Below are 23,220 nucleotides of genomic sequence, written 5' to 3' on the forward strand. Positions count from 1 at the left end.
CTGCTGAAATCTTTCTGGGGATATAATAAAATTTTTTCTTTTTTAAAAATATTTAGAATAAACTTATAAACCGTGACCTTTTGAATGCTTCAAGTTTTTTTCTTTTCTCTTTTTCTTTTATTTTATCCACTAGCTTTATTGAGATATATTTGACACTCAACATTGTGTAAGTTTAAGGTGCACAATGTGATGATTTGATATACATGATTACCCCAATAAAGTTAGTTAACATATCCATCACCTCACAGTTACCATATTTTTGTGTGTGGTAAGAGCATTTAAGATCCACTGTCTTAGAAATTTTCAAGTATACAATACAGCATTGTTAATCGTAGTCACCATGCTGTACAGTAGGTTCCCGGAAGAACTTCATCTTATAACTGGAAATTTGTACTGTTTGACCACCATCACCTATTTTCCCCACCCCTCAGCCCATGGCAAGTACCAATCTATTCTCTGTTTCTACGAGCTTAGCTTTTTTTAGATTCCACATGTAAGTGAGATCAGACAGTATTTATCTTTCTCTGTCTGACTTATTTCACTTAACATAATGCCCTCAAGTTTCATCCATGTATAAAATGATAATAAAGTAATACATCCACAAATACTCTAATAATGGACTTGGGAAGAATTATGAAAATCACTGGATCAGGAGACACCAAATATATCATTGAAGCCAAAAATTAAGAGAAGCTTCACAAAGAAAACAGCTGGGGAAGCATGGTAAAAGTGACTGAGAAACATTAATTTTGCTTTCTTTTGGTTTATTTGTTTTTTTGGCTTGGTAATAAGCAAGAATAGAAAGATTTTTCTTCTAAAATAAGATATTTCTTCTCGGATGAGATATTTCTTCTAAGAACATTAAATCTTTTGCCAACCATATTTTTCGTTGGATGTTAGATTTTATGTATACTGTTCTTAGAATAGGACTAATGAGAAAGTAGAGATTAAGGAGGAAATGCAAAAGGTAAATCAGAAGAGAAATAGCCTTCCAGATAAAAGGGTGTTCTGAACACATTTGCTTATCATTCACTTTGAAATCTACATCAAAATTACCAACACTTGCAAAAATGACGAGAGAAGGATAAGGCATTCAACTGCACTAAAATGAGGTCTCTGCTAATCTAATAAATGGCAGTAGTTTTGACTTTAGTAGAGAACAGCTTGCTAGAACTGCAACTACCCTGCACAATATGGGAGTGATAAGGTTTAGAACAATGCTTCTCAAAGTGTGGTCTCCCACAAGCAGTATCAGCATCACATGAGAACGTGTTAAAAACACACATTCCAGAGCCCACCAAGACTTCCTGATTCGGGAATTCTGGAAGTGGGCTCAGCAATCGACGTATTTTAACATGCTCTGCAGGTGATTCTAAAGGATTTTCCAGTTTGAGACTGACTGGTCTGGAGACAAGGCAAGTGTGTGAACTGGCACACTGCCACCACTCAGACTCTCTTCTTTCTTGCAGTTCAATTCTTAGGTGATTTTTGGCTGCTAAACCGAGAAGAAAACTATCAGGGCCTATCTAAGTCTTTTGTCTGAAAGGAAATAAGTGCAGAAGGCACTGATAGCACTCACTGTTTTAGAAAGAGCTGGAAGTGGGCGTAGGCTGAAGGAAAGATAGGATCTCTATATGTAGGTACATTTTCACCTATGTTGATCAGTTGAAGTCAATGGCAGTGCTCTGAGAGGCCCCAAACAGCATAAGCGGCATTACTCCACATGGAAATCTGGCTGAGTAGGATCAACTTATTTCTCGTGAGATCTAAGTATTGGAAGCCATTGCAAACATAGAAAACCAACGTAATTTGGAGTATGTGATTGTGTCTTTGTGAGGTCATGAGAATGTGAATTGTCATGACTTCCACTGAAAAAATATGGCAACATGAATCAAAGACCTAAAACATATTTATGCCTATTGAGTTAGCAGTTCAAGTTATCAAAACTCATCCTGAGGAAAAATTCTTGTCAAAATTATATACAAGACATGTATCATCACTTATAATAGCACAATTTAGAAATTACATAAATATCTAACAACAGAAGCTTGGCTACAAAAAAATGATATGTCCATACATTAACATACTAAACATCACAGAAATTAAGTTCTCAAATAAGTTTTAAATATATAAGATTATCCTTCATATCATAATGTCAAATGGCAATGCAGGAACCAAATCTAACTATATCTTAGGTTCACAATTGTACTGATGGGTATGTGGAGAGAGAAAGGGAAGAGAAAATATTCCAGAAAGCTAGTGGTGGTTATCTTTAGAAAAAGGAACCAAGTTTTATTTTTATTTTTTAAAATAGTTAAAGTTGCATTTCTCCTAAACTTACTTTGTGATAAGTGATTTATTTTATCACTATCCTCATGTAGTTTTTACTATTTTTATGTTATTTGATTTTATATTACCAATTTCATTTCTCTATTTTTTATGTTTTTCTTATTTAGCTAACCAGGATTCATTTATTTATCTTATTTGAAATTATATTTTTTCATAATTAAGTATGTTTACCAGAAACATTTAGAATAAAGAAAAGAAAAATGAACAAACCAGCAATATGAAAGTTGATTCTACAGGAAATTAAAACAGATAATAATTAGAAAATAGGATAAATATTTGCAACATAAAACTTTGAAATAATAGATATTCTGAATGAAAAAGACAGAATTGTAATCAAATATATATTTGAAGAAAACTTGTCAAAATTGAATAAAGAAACTGGCTTTGAAAAGTAAGAACTATTTCAGGCAAACCTAATAAAGAAGTTTCTTTAATCCTTTTTAAATTTCGAGGATAAAGGACTCCAGGAAAATTTTTTTCAGATATATTCACATCAGATTTGTTTCTCCAGATGAATTTCTTCTCCACCCAATGTCAAATGAAAATGGGTCAACACTTACAGAATGTCTGTGGAGGGGGAATATGTCTTATAAGTTTTCAATTTGGATTTTGTTTACATTCAAAAATGAAATATAAACATTTATAGATCTGTGCTCTTACCTGATGAAAGATGTCCAATATGTGATGAATCTTCTGCTTTAGCGGACAGTCTATGACTGAACCTGACCAATGATCAGGCTCATAGACACCTGTCTGAATGTGGATTATCCCCTCTCATTCTTGCTTTCATCCATCTAGTTCATACCAATGACATCTGCTATGTGTCAGGCACTATTTTAAGCAATGGGGCTATAAGAGTGGATAAGACGAACAAGATCCATGACCTACAGTTCTTATATTCAAGTAGGGAGACAAATGAGTTTAAAAACTACACATAAGTGGCTTGATCATTTTAGGAATATTTAGGACTTGTCAAAACTTCTGTCTTGCACTAGATCAAGATAACTTCAAATCACTTTTGTAATATCTGAATAGCATAAGGGTTAAGAGTTGAGACTTTAAATTCAGATTCTTGGTGGCTTTGAGCTGTCACTAAGAACTACTAACAGAGTGACCTTCGGCAAGTTATTTAACCTCTTGGTGCTTCAACAACAAAAGAGACTATCTCTTGAGGTTGTTTCAAAAATTCAATCAGCTACTATATGTAAAGAGCTTATATCAGTGCCAAGAAAAAATAAGCGTTCAGTGATACTGTCGTTTTTATTTAAAGGAGTTTCTAACGTGACACAGTTAAAAGCTAATAATAATAACATGAAAATTCGAAAATACGTTTCCAATATTGTCTAAAATAACAGTAACAATATAAGGCAACACTTTAATTTCCCTTCTGTTATTTTCCCATCTTGGTCCAAATGGAAAAGAAATGATCTAATACATGGAAAGGTATGAGTGTGCGGGTGGGCTGAAGCAGCTGTTTGCCTTTTAGCACAAGCCCATTCATTGCATACAATTTAGTTAACTTACCCTGACATGAATAAATATAATTCCTATGTGATTTGTATGCTCCAAAGAAATGAAATCAAGAGGGTTAAAAATATATCATTTTCACACATCTTGAATCACAGCTTTCCTATTTATCATAAATATAGAGCTAGAAAATTCTACTAATCGCAAAAGCACAGAAAAAGAACAAAGTCCAATATAAATGACAAATATTTTTTTAATAATTAAATCTAGTTCTAAAATTATTTTTCAGAATCAGAGGGTTTGATTCTACATTGAAATAGAGGGAAGAGATGTGGAGATCTCTGCAAGATTCATCACACAGTGTGGAAAATGATTACACAAGGCAAAGAGGAACCACCATACAAAAGCAAAGGGACTGGAAGCAGCTTGATTACAGAGTTTTCATAACCGTGTTTATAGTCTTCTGAACTCCAAAGAACATTTAGAAAGCTGATGAATTCTTTAACTCGAATAAGACTTTAAGGAGTCAGCTTCGTGGTTGGCTCAGAAGTCAGACATAGAAGCCTGTGCATGACTATCTAGAAACAAAAAGATCAAGTCAGGGAATGGCTAATGAAACTGGCTTAAAATATTGACAGTTTAGTTCTGGTGGGAAAGGTACTGGATATGGAGGGCAGGGCCTTGGAAAGAGAGGTCTGTGGTGGGGCTGGCTCTGCTGGTAGGAAAATGTGCAGTAGGATAAGTGGAGGGTCCCAAGGATAAGAGTAGCAAAGGAAGTACTACAAAATGTCAGGCTCAGGGATAAGGTGTTGACATCATTCAGTCTTGACTGCCAATGTCAGTTAAAACTCTGCCCTCTGTATATCTTGGGAAAGTGGCTTAACCTCTCTAAGATTATGCACAGTTGATTATGAGGAATAATATTGCTTTAGAGACTGTGAAGAATAAATGAGTTGATGTAGCATGACCACAGAGTATAATGACTCCCATATAGTAAGCTCCCAATAAGACATAATTTTTATTACTACTACTATTCCTATTCCTATTATTATTATTTAGGTGAGTGCCATGTTGGAAACAACACTGTAGCCAACTTGCCTCCTTCATAGTGGTTAATGGATAGGTCCCGTAAACCAGAAGTGACATATTCATTCCTGAATAAGGACATTTCTCCAAACATTAAATAGAGGTACAGTCTCAGTCACCTCTAAAATGTCTTCATTTGAAAATCTGTGATCTGACAACAGTTGTGTAAAGCCTTTTCAGAAGCCAGGCTGGTGGGGGGTCAGCTCTTTAAGGGCTCTGCTAGCAGCTTGGAGGTGGCCTGATAAGACAATGCAGGGAGCAATTCTATTTCAGAGGAGGTGGTATTTGACAAGCATCTGAAGTCCCAACTTGGCTGTCAGTGAAGTCTAATGATCTCCCTGATGGTTTTCTAACAGCCCTGAGCTGAAGTCCCGATGACTGCTGGCAGGCTGCCTGCACAGGAGCACCAGCACTGCTGCACAGGTGACTGTGCTGTCTCCACTCTCACAGAACACCTGACTCAGCAGTGAGGTCAGCAAAAGATGCGGAGGCAGAAATGAATCACTCCACATTTCTTAAATGAAAGAGTTTGTCTTCCCTACCTGTTGTTTCACATTTTTTTCCTCCAAGTTACAATATTCCCTTTCTCATTCTATTTATTTACTGGAATTTTTAATTTCCTTTACAGAAGAAACATAACAGGTCTAGTTATATATCATAATTATGACACTTGGGAGAGATGTAGAGATGTTTTATAGAAAACATTGAACAAGAGCTCACATGTTCTGTGTTAGTGCTAAGGATATGTCGCAAATTTCTTCTTAGGAAATACATGTATTTGAACAGTGGTGGCTTGATTTTGCTGAGCATCTACAGAAACTTCTGGTAATGAACTCTACCACTACTAAATCAGTGTCAAGGATAATCAGAGACACACCAAGTCACTTTGGTGCCTTGACCACGTGATGTAAGAAGCCTCCTCTGTGCTCTCATTTGAAATATTCCCAAAGTTGAAATATCACCTGGTCACAGCTTTTGAAAGCTCAGAAACAATAGAACAATCAGTTTCATTTAAAAAAGAGAGAACTTGATCAAATTTCAAATGTTCCACTATATGAAATTTACATTTTAATTGCATAATTTAGCCAAAATATATATCAACATCAATAGTTTATACCAAATGGAATATTCAATAATATATTCTACTTTTCTGAATTATTTGATAACATCAGATGGTGTGGATGTTTAAAATTTTTTTTCACCAGAGTTTTAAAAAATTTTCCTTTCCTGGACCACTATAAAGTCCTAGAGCTGTTTCCAGTTGTAATTTGGCAATTTTACACGTCTGAGGTTTTCAACAATATCCACCCCAGATAGCTTTCACTTATCAGAAAGTATCCTTTTTTTTTGGTCACAGATCATGATCTTATCCAATAAGAGGGTCTCTGCTGCTTTGACCCTTAAGCAAAGAGTCCCCACCAACACTCTAGTTGTTTACCATTGATATATGGATGTAGTATAATTGACTACAATTGCCCCAATTTTTTCACCTTTCTTATTGTAAGAAAAGTCCTAGTGAAAAATCTTGTCTATTGTAAGCTCTCAAATTCTTTTACTTTGTGGATTAACTTCTACCATGACTTTTAATTGCTTTTTATTTAAAATAGATATGTAAATCACTTGAGGTACATTTTTGAAATTTATATACACAGAATGAAGTTCTTCTGAATCACAGCAAATGGTTCCTTTGCTAAAGGAGTCCTCTGTAGGGGCCAAATGAATGTTCTAGCTGCCCCAGCTTCAATATGTCCCCGCTTATATTCAGGTATAAAGGAAGTATTTATAATTTTTCAAAGATAACATACTCAACTTGTCTGGATAAAAATAAACGATAGAAACAACTTGATCACAGCAAAAAAAGAATACAACGGCATAATACTTTCTAATTTCCAGAAAGAGGAGTATACCTTTCATCAACTATAACAAACACAGTCAACTGTCAACTGGTCATAGATAGGCCATTTTATGTGATGCAAGCTATTTCCAGGGTTCATGAGAGCTCTTAGCACATAGGAGGGCTCAGAAAAATGCATGTTCATCAAATAAGCAGATGGATGAGCAAATTCATTGAGCACCTGCCGTTAGAAATTTCCTGAAATCCAAACTTAGAGGGAAGCTTCACTTTTCAGTTTTTCCCAGGCTGAGTTTGATATATTTTTTATTGCATTTTTCAATGCGGAACTTGAAATTTTGTTTTATTCATTCATTCGTTTATTCAATAAATATTTATTGATTGACTGCTACTTTAAGACACTGTGTTAGACGCTGAAAATATAATGGTGAGTGGGAAAACTGTTACATCTGCCTTCATGGATCTTAAATGCTAACAGAGGAAAGAGGAGCAGCTAAGTAATTTATGAATTTGTGGTTGTGATGAATTCTACAGAGAAGTATACAGAAGCATATAAAAAGGAAATTGATGTAATCTAGCAGGCCACAAGAAGACAAAAATGGATTCAGAGCCATGAAGAAGCTTGGCACATTGTAGAAGCTGAGTAAAGGTGGCTTGAACACAGAGGTTTAGATTGAGCTGGAACCACACGAAGTGCTCAAGTGGTCAGCTGTCAGATCATGCAGAGCCTTTATGGTCAAGATGAGAATGTTGCATTTTATGCTAATAGCAACAAGAATATGTTAAATCAGGTGCTGACCCAGTGGCTTAGTGGTAAAGTTCATGCATTCCACTTCAGTGGCTCAGGGTTCACCCATTCAGATCCTGGGTGTGGATCTACACTGTTCATCAAGCCATGCTGTGGTGGCATCCCACACAGAAGAACTAGAATGACTTACAGCTAGAATATATAACTATGTACTGTCTCTTTGGGGAGAAAAATTAAAGAGGAAGATTGGCAACAGATGTTAGCTCAAAGCCAATCAAAAAAAATTTAAAAATTTTAAAAAGAATATGTTAAAGCAATTAAGAGGCATCATGTCATTCATTAATAAATTAAAACTTTAAAAGAAAATCCACCCTCTTTATATCAACAAAAAAGTAGATGCAAGAGTGCACTCAAGAAGACAAATGGAGAGACCATTGCCATAGTTGAGGCAAAATAATTTGCCCTCAGAAAAGATGGAGCTGTGGACTTAATGTTTGAGTCCCCACCCCCCAAATTCATATATTGAAGTCCTAGCCCCCAGTGTGACAGTATTTGGAAGTGGTGCATTTGGGAGGTGATTAGATCATGAGGGTAGAGCCTTCATGAGTGGGATTTGTGCTCTTATAAAAAAGACCTCAGAAAGCCCTCGCCATTTAACCACATGAGAACACAGCGAGAAGGCAGCTGTCTATGAACCAGGAAGTAGGCCCCCATCAGACATCAAGCCTACCTGTGCCTTGACTTTGGACTTCCAGCCTCCAGAACTATGAGAAATAAATTCCTGTTGTTTGTAAGCCAATCAGTCATGGTATTCAGATATAGCAGTCTAAACTAAGAAGGAAAAGAGAGAATAATTTAAAGGAAAATTTAGCAGCTAAAGTTGAAAGAATCTGGTCTTAATATGGGAGTGGAATGGAGTTTAAATATGTTTCTCAGATTTTCAGGTGGTTTGTTCAAGGAGACTGGTATCAAGTTCAAGGATCAGGGTTCACTGGGAACTCTCCTTTTTAAGACTAATGGATTGTAATATTTGTGAAAAATTCAATTAAGCTTGTTGAATAGACCTGGGTACTCAAGCTAAGAGCTTAAGGTAGGTAAATGATTTAAATTGTTCGTCATTGGTGTACAACTGAAGCTGTGGAGGCAAAATAAATTTTCTAAGGAGAAGCAATTGGATTAAAAGGATACAGAATTGAGCTCTGAGTAACCCTGATATTTAAAAGGGGGTGGGGAGCCAAAGGAGCTAGCATAGTATAACTTGATAACAACTGATCTCAGTAATGATCTTCAATTGCATGTTTTTTTAATAGACTCATTTAGAGGTCAATTTCATCATAGCCCTGCCTTGAAACTTGAGAGTTTTATTTCAACAACACGTCTTCAGTGTTGAATCAAATTTATCCCAGGTACACCTGCAAAATTCACTGTTTAAAAAAATCCTCTTTTCTGAATTTCCAGGCTTCTGAGTGCTGAAGTTATAACAAAGAAAAGAGAGAATGACTTTTCAAATAATGTAAGGGTACTTCTTAGTAGATCTGCTATTTCTAAACCAGTGCAGAACACCATGACCCAGTGGCCTGCTGTGGCATCATCCGGGGCTCTGCTGTAAGGTCTACTACTGAATTCTGGGCAGAACTTTTCTTGTTTGATCCTCTCTGCAATTAAAGATGGGAACTCTAATGAACAAGAATTATTATATGAAATGTTTCTTTTGATATCTTACTGAAATAAGAGGACCAGGAAAATCTTACTCTAGATATATTTTTCATTTATTTATTATTTTAGTTTGGTTTTTCACGGAAGCAATTGACATATAACATTATATTAGTTTGGAGTGTACAACATAATGATTCAATATTTGTATATGTTGCAAAATGATCGCCATAAAAGTCTAGTTAATGTCCATCACCAAACATGGTTATAATAGTTTTTTTTTCTTTTTTTCTTGTGATGAGGACTTTTAAGATTTACTCTTACGGTAACTTTCAAATATGCAAAACAGTATTAACTGTGATCACCATGCTGTACGTTATAACCCCACGACGTATGTATTTTATAGATGGAAGTTTGTACCTTTTGAGCCCATTTACTCCCTCCCAACCTTTGGCAACCACTAATCTGTTGTTTGTCTATATGACTTTGGGATCTATTTGTTTGTCTTATTTTTAGATTCCACATATATAAATGAGATTATATGGTATTCATCTTTCTCTGTCTGACTTATTTCATTTAGCTTAATGCCCTCAAGGTCCATCTGTGTTTTTGCAAATGATAAGGTTTCATTCTTTTTTGTGGCTGAATGGTACCCCATTGTATATATGTATGTATGTATGTATGTATATATTGTTTATCCATTTACCCATCAATGGACAGTTAAGTTATTTCCATGTCTTGGTTATTGTAAATAATGCTGCAATGAGTATGGTGGTACAGATACCATTTTGGATTAATGCTTTCAATTTCCTTGGGTAAATGCCCAGAAATGTAATTGCTGAATCATATGGTAGTTCTCTTTTTTATTTTTTGAGGAAACTTCATACTGCTTTCCATAGTGACTGCACCAATTTACATTCCCATCAATAGCACTTAAGGATTTCCTTTACCTACATGCTCACCAAAACTTGTTATTTCTTGACTTTTTAAAAACTTTTTATTAAGATTATGATAGTGTATAACCTTGTGAAATTTCAGTTGTACATTATTGCTAGTCATGTTGTAGGTGCACCACTTGGCCCTTTGTGCCCTCTCCCCACACCCCCTTTCCCCTGGTAACCACCAATCAGTTCTCTTTCTCTATATGTTTAACTTCCACCTATGAGTGGAGTCATACAGAGTTCATCTTTCTCTATTTGGCTTATTTCATTTAACATAATACCCTCAAGGGCCGTCCATGTTGTTGTGAATGGGACAATTTTATCCTTTTTTATGGCTGAGTTGTATTCCATTGTATATATATACCACATCTTCTTTATCCAATTGTCAGTTGATAGGCACTTAGGTTGCTTCCACATCTTGGCTGTTGTAAATAATACCACGATGAACATAGGGGTGCATGGTACTTTTGGAATTGCTGATTTCAAGTTCTTTGGATAGATACCCAGTAGTGGGATGGCTGGGTCATATGGTATTTCTACTTTTAATTTTTTGAGAAATCTCCATACTGTATTCCATAGTGGCTGCACCAGTTCGCATTCCCACTACCAGTGTATGAGGGTTCCTTTTTCTCCACAACCTCTCCAACATTTGTCGTTTTTTGTTTTGGTTACTTTTGCCATTCTAACAGGTATAAGGTGATATCTTAGTGTAGTTTTGATTTGCATTTCTGTGATGATTAGTGATGATGAGCATCTTTTCATGCGTCTATTGGCCATCCGTATATCTTCTTTGGAGAAATGTCTGTTCATGTCCTCTGCTCATTTTTTGATCCACTAGTTTGATTTTTTGTTGTTGAGCTCTGTGATTTCCTTCTATATTATGGAGACTAACCCTTTGATAGATATATAACTTAAATATTTTTTCCCAATTAGTGGGTCATTGTTTTGTTTCAATCCTGTTTTCCCTTGTCTTGAAGAAGCTCTTCAGTCTGATGAAGTCCCATTTGTTTATTCTTTCTATTGTTTCCCTCGTCTGAGCAGTTGTGGTGTCTGAAAAGATCCTTTTGACACTGATGTCAAAAAGTGTACTGCCTATATTCTTTTCTAGAAGACATTGTTTCAGGTCTAATCTTTAGGCCTTTGATCCCTTTTTGAGTTTACTTTTGTGAATGGTGAAAAAGAACGGTCAATATTCATTCTTTTACATGTGGCTGTCCAGTTTTCCCAGCACCATTCATTGAAGAGACTTTCTTTTCTCCATTGTAGGCCCTCAGCTCCTTTGTTGAAGATTAGCTGTCCATAGATGTGTGGTTTTATTTCTGGGATTTCAACTCTGTTCCATTGATCTGTGCATCTGTTTTTGTACCAGTACCATGCTGTTTTGATTACTGTAGCTTTGTAGTATGCTTTGAAGTCAGGTATTGTGATGCCTGCAGCTTTGTTCTTTTTTCTCAAGATTGCTTTAGCCATTCGGGGTCTTTTGTTGCCCCATATGAATTTTAGGATTCTTTGTTCTATTTCTGTAAAGAATGTCATTGGAATTCTGATTGGGATAGCATTGAATCTGTAGATTGCTTTAGGTAGTATGGAGATTTTAAGTATGTTTATTCTTCCAATCCATGTACATGGAATGTCTTTACATCTCTTTATATCATCATTAATTTCTTTCAGGAATGTCTTGTAGTTTTCATTGTATATGTCTTTCACTTCCTTGGTTAAATTTACCCCAAGGTATTTTATTCTTTTTGCTGTGATTGTGAATGGGATTGAGTTCTTGAGTTCTTTTACTGTTAGTTCATTGTTAGAGCATAGAAATGCTACTGATTTATATATGTTGACTTTATACCCTGCAACTTTGCTGTAGCTGTCGATTATTTCTAATAGTCTTCCAATGGATTCTTTGGGGTTTTCTACATAGAAGATCATGTTGTCTGCAAACAATGGGTGTTGCACTTCTTCATTGCCTATTTGGATTCATTTTATTTCTTTTTCCTGCTGAATTGCTCTGGCCAAAACCTCCAGTACTATGTCAAATAAGAGCGGTGAGAGCTGACACCCTTGTCTTGTTCCTGTTCTCAGTGGGATGACTTTCAGTTTTGGCCCATTGAATATGGTGTTGGCTGTGGGTTTGTCATATATGGCCTTTACTATATTGAGGTACTTTCCTTCTGTATCCATTTTATTGACAGTTTTTATCGTGAATGGATGTTGGATCTTGTCGAATGCTTTCTCTGCATCTATTGAGATGATCATGTGGTCTTTGTTTCTCATTTTGTTAATGTAGTGTATCACGTTGATTGACTTGCAGATGTTGAACCATCCCTGTGTCCCTGGTATAAATCCCACTTGATCATAGTGTATAATATTTTTAATGTATTACTGCATTCGGTTTGCCAAAATTTTGTTGAGGATTTTTGCATCTATGTTCATCAGTGATATTGGCCTGTAGTTTTCCTTCCTTGTGTAGTCCTTGTCAGGTTTTGGGATCAGGGTGATGTTGGCTTCATAGAATGTGTTAGGGAGTGCTCCATCTTCCTCAATTTTCTGGACTAGTTTGAGAAGGATAGGTATGAAATCTTCTTTAAATGTTTGGTATAATTCTCCAGAGAACCTGTCTGGTCCTGGACTCTTATTTTTGGGGAGGTTTTTGATTACTGTTTCTATTTCTTTACTTGTGATTGGTCTATTCAGATTCTCTATTTCTTCCTGATTCAGTATTGGGAGGTTGTAAGAGTCTAAGAATTTATCCATGTCTTATAGGTTGTCCAATTTGTTGGCATATAGTTTTTCATAGTATTCTCTTTTGATCTTTTGTATTTCTGTGGTATCCGTTGTGATTTTTCCTCTCTCATTTCTAATTTTATTTATTTGAGTCTTCTCTCTTTTTTCCTTATTGAGTCTGGCTAAGGGTCTGTCGATTTTATTTATTTTTTCAGAGAACCAACTCTTTGTTTCATTGATCCTTTCTACTGTCTTTTTTGTTTCAATTTCATTTATTTCTGCTCTAATTTTTATTATTGCCCTCCTTCTGCTGACTTTGGGCTTTGTTCGTTCTTCTTTTTCTAATTCTGTTAGGTATCATTTGAGATTGCTTAAGAGAGATTTTTCTTGTTTATTGAGGTAAGCCTGTATTGCTATGAATTTCCCTCTTAGGACTGACTGCTTTTGCTGCGTCCAAAATGAGTTGGTATGGTGTGTTTTCTTTTTCATTTGTCTCCAGATAATATTTGATTTCTTCTTTAATTTCTTCAGTAATCCATTGTTTGTTCAGTAGCATGTTGTTTAGTCTCCACATTTTTGCCCCTTTCCTAGCTTTATTCTTGTAGTTGATTTCTAGTTTCATAGCATTATCATTGGAAAAGATGCTTGTTATCATTTCAACCCTCTTGAATTTGTTGAGGCTTGCTTTGTTTCCCAAGATATGGTCTATCCCTGAGAATGTTCCATGCGCACTTGAGAAGAATGTGTAACCTGCTCTTTTTGGATGGAGTGTTCTATATATATCTATTAAGTCCATCTGGTCTAATTTTTCATTTAATTCTATAACTTCCTTGTTGACTTTCTGTCTGGATGATCTATCCAATGGTGTAATGGGGTGTTGATGTCCCCTACTGTTATTGCACTGTTGTTGATGTCCCCTTTTAGTTTTGTTAATAGTTGCTTTACATATTTTGGTGCTCCTGTTTTGCTGCACCTGTTTTGGTATATATTTATAGGTGTTATGTCTTCTTGGTGGAGTGTTCCTTTTATCATTATAAACTGCCCCTCTTTGTCTCTCTTTATCTGTTTTGCTTTGAAGTCTACTTTGTCTCATATAAGTATGGGGACACCTGCTTTCTTATGTTCATTATTAGCTTGGAATATCATCTTCCACCCCTTCACTCTGAGTCTGTGTTTGTCTTTGAGGCTGAGGTGTGTTTCCTGGAGACAGCATATTGTTGGGTCTTGTTCTTTAATCCATCCTGCCACTCTGTGTCTTTTGATTGGAGAGTCCATTTACATTTAGAGTGAGTATTGAAATGTGTGGGCCTAACACTGCCATTTTATCACTTGTTTTCCAGTTCTCTTGCATTTCCTTTGTGGAGCAGGCTCTCTGGGACTCCAACTTGCCACCGTCCACTCACATGGACTTATTGGGTCTACTTTGCCCCCTCTGGGCCACAGCAGGAGTTTCTGAGTCAGAGGTGGCTTACGGGTTGCTTCCCCAACTGAGATCTTCCTGCCCCGGGGCATCCCAGCATTCTGAATGCTGAGTGGGGCCTCTCCACTAATGCTGAGTAGAGGCTTTCCCTGAGGCTGCTGTGGGACCATGGATTTTCCCACTGGGCTAAGGGGCAAACATAGGGGGCTTAGGTAGGGCTGTAGTCACCTGTTTGCACCGCTGCACCTGTTTGCCTTCGGTGCCATGGTGATGCTATGAGTGTGTCTGCTGGTAGAAAGTCACTTGCAGACACTAGGCTGTCTAGGGGTCGGAGAGTTTTCACCTATCTCCACCTCCTCCCAGGGGGAAGTCTGTCCAACTTCTGATGTATAGCAGCACGGGTCTCTCAGGTATTTTGAGATACTGTGTGTATATCCTTTGCTGACCAATGAACGTCCAATTAGTTGTATCTCAAAGAGGGAGAGACAAAGAAAACTGCTCACTCCACCATGTTGCTGACATCACTCCATATTTCTTGACTTTTTGATAATAGCCATTCTGATGGGTGTGAAGTGATCATCTCGTTCTGGTTTTAATTTTGCATTTCCCTGATGATTACTGATGCTGAGTATCTTTTCATGTACCTGTTGGCCATCTGTGTATCTTCTTCAAAATAATGTCTATTCAGATCCTCTGCCTATTTTTTGATTGGATTGTTTGCCTTTTTGCTATTGAGTTGTACAAGTTCTTTATATATTTTGGATATTAACCCCTTATCGGATTTGATTTACAAATATTTTCTCTCATTCAGTAAGCTGCCTTTTCATTTTGTTGAAGATTTCCCTGGCTGTGCAGAAGCTTTTTAGTTTGATGTAGTCCTACTTTTTTAGTTTGCTTTTGTGCCTTTCCTTTTGGAGTCAGATCCAAAAAGCATCACGAAGAGTGATGTCAAGGAGCTTTCCACCTATCTTTTCTTCTAGGAGTTTTATGGTTTCAGGTCAAACATTGAAGTCTTTAATCCATTTTGAGGTGATTTTTGTGTATGTTGTAAGATAGTGGCCTAGTTTCATGCTTCTGCTTGTGACTGTCCAGTTTTCCCAACATCATTTATTGAAGATACTATGCTTTCCTGATTTTATATTCTTGACTCTTTTGTCACTATACATATGTGAGTTTATTTCTGGGCTCTCAATGCTATTCCATTGATCTATGTGTCTGTTTTTATACCAAAACCATACTATTTGATTACTATAATTTTACAATATAGTTTGTAATCAGGGACTGTGATGCTTCCATTTTTGTTCTTCTTTCTCAGGATTGCTTTAGCTATTCAGTATCTTTCGTGGTTCTGTACAAGTTTTAGGATGGTTACTTCTGCTTCTGTGAAAATACCATTGGAATTTTAATAGCAATTTCATTGAATTTCATTGAAAAAGTAGATTGCTTTGAGTAGTATGGACATTTAAATAATAGTAATTATTCTAATGCATTAACAAGAAATATCTTTCCATTTACTTATGTCTTCTTCGATTTCTTTCATAAGTGTCCCATAGATTTATTTTTTTTTTCAAAGATTTTATTTTTTTCCTTTTTCTCCCCAAAGCCCCCCGGTGCATAGTTGTATATTCTTCATTGTGGGTCCTTCTAGTTGTGGCATGTGGGACGCTGCCTCAGCATTGTTTGATGAGCAGTGCCATGTCCGTGCCCAGGATTCAAACCAACGAAACACTGGGCCGCCTGCAGCGGAGCGTGTGAACTTAACCACTTGGCCACAGGGCCAGCCCCTCATAGATTTATTTTTACTTTAATAATACTTAAACTAGTAAAATGATTTTATACTATATTCTGAAATATGTATTTTTATTAAATATGATTATTTTCTACAGAGTATCACATATTTGTAAAGTCTAGAGGAGGGTTTCTCAGCCAAAATGTGTGGACATTTTGCATCGTGCATGTTAGCAGCATCCCTGGCCTCTACCCACTAGATACCAGCAGCACTTCCATCCCCTTAGTTGTGATAACGCAAAATAATTCCAGACATTTCCAAATTCCCACTTAGGGGACACAATCACCCCCAGTTTTGAACCAGCCATATAAAAAATAATGATTAAATTAATACCATTACCCTCCATCACACAGCCTAAGAAATGTACCATTGCCACCACCTTGAATCCCCCATATATCTCTCTCAGCTTTCTTACTCTTCCTCACAAATCAGAAGAAACCAGCCTCTTGAATTCTGCATCTTTACTATCTTAATTTTGTCTATAGTTGTTTTGGGGTTTTTTGTACATTTCTTTATTTTCAAACATATTTTCTCATTGTGTATGTTATTATAATTTATATATATTGAATCATACTAACTGTAATATTCTATGAATTGCTATCTTCAGTTAATATTATTTTCCTGAAATTTAACCATCGATGAATGTGGCTGTATTTCATTGATTTGCATTTCTGCATAGTTTTACACTGTACGAATATACCATAACTTATTTATTCTTTCTACAATAGACACTTGAATTGTTTCTAGTTTTTTTGGTGTAATGTTCCTAGGAACAATTTTGTCCTTACATCCTGGTAAATATTTTGATGTTTCTCTGGAAGAGTGGCTGTCAATTGGAGGCAAGTTTATTTGACAATGTCTAGAGACATTCTAGAGTGTCATGTCTAGAGAGCATTACTGGCATCTAGTGGGTAGAGGCCAGGGAGGCTGCTAACATTTTGCAATGCACGGGACAACCACACTGCCAACAAAGAATACTCCTGCCCAAAATGTCCATAGCACCAAAGGCTGAGGAAGTCTGTTCTAAGGCACATAACTAAGGGTTGATTTGCTATCAAATATGTGCCTTTGAGCTTTAGTGAAAATGCCTAATTCCTTTCCAAAGTGGCTATTTACATTCTCACCAATAGTGAATAAGAAGTGAATAAGATTTATACTTTCTTCATTTAATATTATAGTTTTACTCCTTTATAAACCCTTTGGCTGTGAAGCAGTATTTCACTGTGGTTTTCATTTGTATTTTTCTAAAGGTTAATAAAATCAGTTATGTTTTGTTGTCAGTAAGTGTGTGATCACTTTTGTTTCCATTGGATTAATTGCTTCTTAATTGATTATAAGTTCTATTTACATATGTTAAAAACTAATTCTTTCTGCTTTATCTTTGTCTTCTCCCAGTTTGTGTCTCACCTTTTTACTATCATCATAGCATCCTTTAATGAGTAGCACTTAGTTTTATCAAGTTTAATTTACTAATCTTCTCCTTTATTGTTTATACTTTTCAGGTCTTATTTAAGTCATATCTCTTCTAAAGGCAGACAACATTCTCTTAAATTTATAGCTTTTCTTTTTATTTGTAAGTGTCTAATCCACTGTGAATTGATCTTGTATGTTTTATGTAATAGAATTCTGACTTAATTCCTTTTCCATTTTGATAACCAATTGACAACATCATTTATTAATGTTTTGTTTCTTCTCCCAAAGTCCAATACTAGCTTCACCATAAATAAATGTTCAGATTTTCATTTTGGGCTTTTGAGGGCTCAGTTTTCTGCTCTAATGGATTATTTATTTATCCCTTGGCCAGTAATACTATGTTTATTCTTCCACCTACTATGATTCTCATTATATGGTAGAGCGTTAACCCCCACCTTTCCCTTCCACTTCAGGACTGAGTTGTCCTGTCTAGGCTGGTAGTTCTCCTATAATATTTAGAAGCATCCTGCTAATTGCCAGTCTCCCAAAAAGTCTCTTCTGAGTTCAACTGGAATTGTATGAAATGTATTAACTTTGGAAAGCTTTACATTTTAAAATATTGAACCTTCTATTTATTCATCTTAAGTGCCCCTTAGTGATTTATAGCAGTTTTATATTATTTTCTCCATAAAAGGTCTTGCTTGTATATTTCTTTATATTTATGCTTGGTTACTTTTTGGTTGTTATTTAAAATATTACATTTTAAAATTATATTTTAAGCTTGTTTCACCGTATAAAAATTCAATTGCCTGATCTATTGATTTCAACATCAACAAATTTGCTAAACTCTCTTGGTAATTTTATGAATTAATCTGAAGTTACTCCTGAAACTTCTCTTTTCTTACAATCATATCTAATGTATCAAGAAATTCTGTTGGCTCTGATTTCAAAATCTATCATCAACTCTATGTTATTATTTTATTGCAAGTCACTATTACCTTTCACCTAGATTATGACAGTGTTTAACCGACTTTTCTTCCAGTTACAATAGTCAACTTGTTCTTTTTGCTCGGATGTTAGATTTTGTCATTTACCTACTCAAAACTCTCTGTGGTTCCCTATTTCACTCTGAATAAATGCTGAATTCCTAAGGCTCATGAAGACTGTACATGCATGGCTCCTGCCCCTTCTTCATACTAATCACGGAGCTCCCCTGCTCAAATGACTTTCCCCTTAGCTCTTTCCAAAGATGATGGCTAGACCCAACTTGGTTCAGGGTCTCTCTTGTTTCTGCATAGCAGACTCTTTTCCCAGATTGCTTCCTTCCTCTTTCCCTCACTTTGTTCACACATTTGTTCAAATATTACTATTCACGGAGTTGTTTAAAATTACCTCCTTACTCCATGATGTTCCCATCTTTACTCGGTTGTTTCTTTTTTATTCATGCCGATTCGTTTGGTTTTGTCCATTATATTTAACATCTTCTAACATACTGTTTATACACTATTATTAGTTAGGTATATGAATTACATAGCCCCCATGAGGACAGCTATTCTATTTTTCTCAATGTATGTTTGGTATTTATGCGAGGTACATCATAAATATTTTTCGAATTAGTAAGAGACTATGTAAATATATTCATTATTAATGACTGTTTGAATATATATGTAAAGATGATAATTGAACTGCTAATAATGATTGTTTTCTTTGTTATTGCTGGATCCTTACATTTTGTTTTCTTTTTTCTTATCTTAGTGTATGGCTCAAATGCTATTGCAATGTTTATTTAAAAGGTTAAGGGCAGTCACACTTGTAATTTCCAGATCCTAAGAGGAACACTTTAACACTCCCCATTAAATGTGATTTTGCTGTATGTGACACTGTAAATGTCTGTTGTCAGCTTGAAGCAGTACTGTTTTGTCCCTAATTTGCTAAGAGTTGACATCATAATTGTAAATTGTCTATTATTGGATGATTTTGTCTGCTTCTAAGTAGAAAACTATATTTTCTCTTTTAAATGATTAATGTAATAATATTCGATAAACATTTTCTAGACTTTATAATCCAAGGAAAAACTCAAATCAGTATTGTTTTCTTTAAGAATTCTGGAATTAATTTGATAATATTTATATTAGGATTTTTTCCTGTAATTATCTTTTTTAAAAATAATATAAGTGGTTTTTATATTTAGATTATGATTGATTTTTTTAATTAAACTCTGCAAGTTTTCCATAGGAATTATTTGCTCCTTGCTTGTTTGTTGGAAATCACTTAAGGAACTCTATAGAGCTGGTGACTTCTTTCTGTGAAGATTTTTAATTACCGATTCAATACTTTCATGCTTCTTGGCCTGTTCAGCATTTCTGTATCTATCTTGAGTTATTGTGAGTAAATAACATGATTCCTAGAAATTGGAGCATTTATTCTAAATTTTCAAATCCTTTAGCCCAGCAGTGTTTATGACATCCTCTAATCATTTTTAATATTTACATTATTTATATCCCCCTTTTTATATGTATATTATATTTTACTAGCTTTTTCTCTTTCTTCTTTTTTCTGTTTTCCAGAGGTTGTCACTGTTACTTGTATTTTTGAAGAATATAAGAACATGCATTTATTTTTCTGTTTCCCTCTATTGTATGCTTCTTTTCTATTTTATTGATTTTTATTCATACATTTACATTTCTTTATTTTGGGGGGTTAATTTATTATTTTTTTAATTCTTTCAAAGCTAGATGATTGGATCAGTAATACTCAACCTTTCATTTTGGCTAATATAAGCATTTAAGGATTACATATTTCCTTCAATGTACTGTCTTAGCAGAAGTCTATAAGTTTTTAATTTGGAATGTGCAGGGAGCTAAAGTAACCATACAGGGCCATGCAGTTGGTAAGTAGCAGAACATAACCTGGATGCAGGCAGCCTGGCTCCAAAGGTCATGCTCTTAATCACTAATCCCTGCTGATCATCTTCCATCAAGTGAAAATATTTATCAGATAATTTTGTAGTATGATCTAATGTGAACTCTCAGATAGGAAATGCTTCTTAAAAAGAAAAAGGAATTCTTCTTAGCAAAACACATCCTCAAAATAGAAGAAATTGAAAAATTCTTGTCTAACTTATCTTACATATTATATCCTAAAATTGTTTTTTATCAGAACTCTCATGAGCCTCAAATCACATCAACATTGGCACATCTTTCAGAAGTAATTTAAATGAAACGCATATTGCATTAATTAAGAGAATATATATTTTAATTTGAAATTCAATAATTGAAATTTATACAAATATTAAAATTTACTTTCTGCTTATCTCTATTTATCCTCAAATCCTTATGTTTAGTTGTCATTTGGAAATAACATTGACTATTAATATTTTTCAACATAAAGTTAATAAATACAAAGCCTTTGTTAAATCTCATATTTATGGAGAAAAAATGACTTAGACAATTGATAGTGGAATGAATTAAAGGTGTAGTTCATTATCCTATTGGGATATTATGCATGGACAATACAATGAAATGTTCTAGACTTGCTAAAGAAAACAAAAGTATGATAGTTTCAGTCTTGTTTTTGGCAGTAAGTTCTTGCTCTGGTATCATTTTTAGTTATCCTAAGGCTAGCAATATTTGTTTCACTTTATTCAGGAAAGAAATCTCACCTCATTGCTCTTAAAATATAGAATCTCATTGTAATTTACAAGGTCCACAGATCAGAGGCCAAAATAAAAAAGAATTCAATTAAAAACACAAATCGATTTGGACATTCCAATTAACAATTAGAACAGAAAACAAAGTTATTTAGAGTCTATTCTAAATTATGTTATGCATCTCTTAAGGAAAATCTATATATGGCATGGTGGGTATTGTATCCAGATAACTGAAACAGAGATAAATAGATGAAAATATGTATCAAATAGTTATTCTTTCATAACTGGAAACTAAACTGAAGATCACATAGGCCATGGTATTAGGCAGAGCAAAATTACTGAAGTATGTTCTATTTTAAGAATTCTTGAGCTAAAGTTTATGCTTTTAGCTTAATGTAAGGAAAGAATTTGTCTTTCCTGAATTGTCTTCTTTGGTTAGGTGAGACCCATAAAATTATCAAATTGTGGGTATATGTGTATGTTTGTGTGTGTGTGTGTGTACTTGGCTCTCAGAAAATTCAGAATGTGATTCTGGCCTCAATCAAGAAATAATATTTTGCTTGTTTCTGCTGGTATGACATCATTCCTTAGTTTTATTATTTCAGGGTGATCTAATAGATTTGATTCTCTAGAAACAACAATTCTCATTTTTAAAAATGCAGTGCAAATAACAATTTGGGGAAATTCCTACATTTTTAGGATATAACATTACAGGTTTCCCCCACTATTTGACAGTAGAGCTTTCCTATGAAATCTCTCTTAAGCCAAAATGTCATAAAGTGAAGAAGCAGTTACCATTAATTTATATGGGAAGATTTTTTGAATATTCCAAGACTCAAAAAATAACTTACCGAATCACACCAAATAACACATACAACCTAAAAGAACACTAACACTTAGTAAAAGCAGGAATGATATATAAATACACATTTTATACAAAGTAGAAATAACGTCTGTAAGTGTAGTTTCACTTACCGGACGACAGTGAATTGGTGATGGTGGCGATGATGGTGTGTTAGGCTGAGCTGTCTAAGGTTGGGGTGAGGAGAGGTACAGGAGACTGCAGTGTAGGAGAGAGAGGAAGAGGGTCATCTATTAATATTTCATGGTCAGCTGGATCCATCAGGGCAGGCAGGTCATTAATGTCTACACCTTCTTCTATATCTGCCTGGCTCGAAATCGAAGCTTGAGATTCGTTGCCTGCTCTGGCTGATGTGGAAGGTTTGAAATATGACAGTAAGCTTGACTGTTTAGCCTCCATAACAGCTTGCTGCAAAACAAACACTGAATGCTATTTTTGCTCTTCGTCTTTTTTTGTAAAAGTGAAAATCTTCTTCGGATTTCTTCCAGTTAGCAAAAACAGGTCCTGACGCAGGTTTTCTTAACAGCAAAATGGTGTAAAGCTAACTTTAGCAGAGTGGGAGCCCTGAAAACCTTGACAGTCACAGATAGATCAAAGCAACCATAGTCCACAGTGATCTTCTTCTTTTCCAATTTAGTTCCTATTTAACATCTCTACCCCACATCTTTTAGCATGTATGTTTATTAAGGATTAACTTTTATTGAGATTATAGAAATATGCTAGGAGTTTCGTTGGAGAGAGAAACATGGCACTATCCATACTCTTAGGGAATTACAGCTAGTAATCCATAGTCTGTCCTGCTTTCGATTCCAAGAGAGAAGATTTTACTCCTTCACTGACTAAAAAGAGGCCCAGGAATGATAAAGGACTTCAGATCAACCTGATATTTGAGTTGAAAGCAGAGTGTCCATTTTCAGAAGAATTAGATTCATAGAGCTCAGGACTTGGGAGAACAGTCTGACTTACAGTGTCCAAAATTTTTACAAAGTAAATTAAATAACTCATGCTATATTATATGATCTGTGAAAAGGAATTTGTAGATCAAGCTTGGTGCTTATTTTTTTATTTGCTTATTATAAAGAGTGAGGAGAAATAATTGTGAAATTTAAAGAAAACTGTTGCTAAAATATACCCAACATTGCCCGTTATAATTTTAGTGTTGTAATTGCCATCCATAGAAATTACCCAAGGAATACATACCAGGTTTTTGTTTGTTTATCTAATAGTCAACCTTGTAACCTGGCATCAACTCTCCTTATAAGACTTTATC

The 23,220-nt window shown here is 35.1% G+C and overlaps 1 long non-coding RNA gene across 1 annotated transcript; it reads right to left on the minus strand.

The window, feature by feature from the left end:
- Positions 1 to 3,879: 3,879 nt before the first annotated feature.
- Positions 3,880 to 22,147, minus strand: LOC124243210 (uncharacterized). Its single transcript, XR_006889650.1, has 3 exons — positions 22,064 to 22,147; positions 8,233 to 8,333; positions 3,880 to 4,394 (listed from the first exon to the last, which is right to left on the minus strand). It is a non-coding gene; the product is annotated as an uncharacterized LOC124243210 (long non-coding RNA).
- Between the last annotated feature and the right edge of the window lie 1,073 nt (positions 22,148 to 23,220).

The sequence above is a fragment of the Equus quagga genome, chromosome 8 (genome assembly GCF_021613505.1).
Source record: "Equus quagga isolate Etosha38 chromosome 8, UCLA_HA_Equagga_1.0, whole genome shotgun sequence".
Taxonomy (NCBI): domain Eukaryota; kingdom Metazoa; phylum Chordata; class Mammalia; order Perissodactyla; family Equidae; genus Equus; species Equus quagga.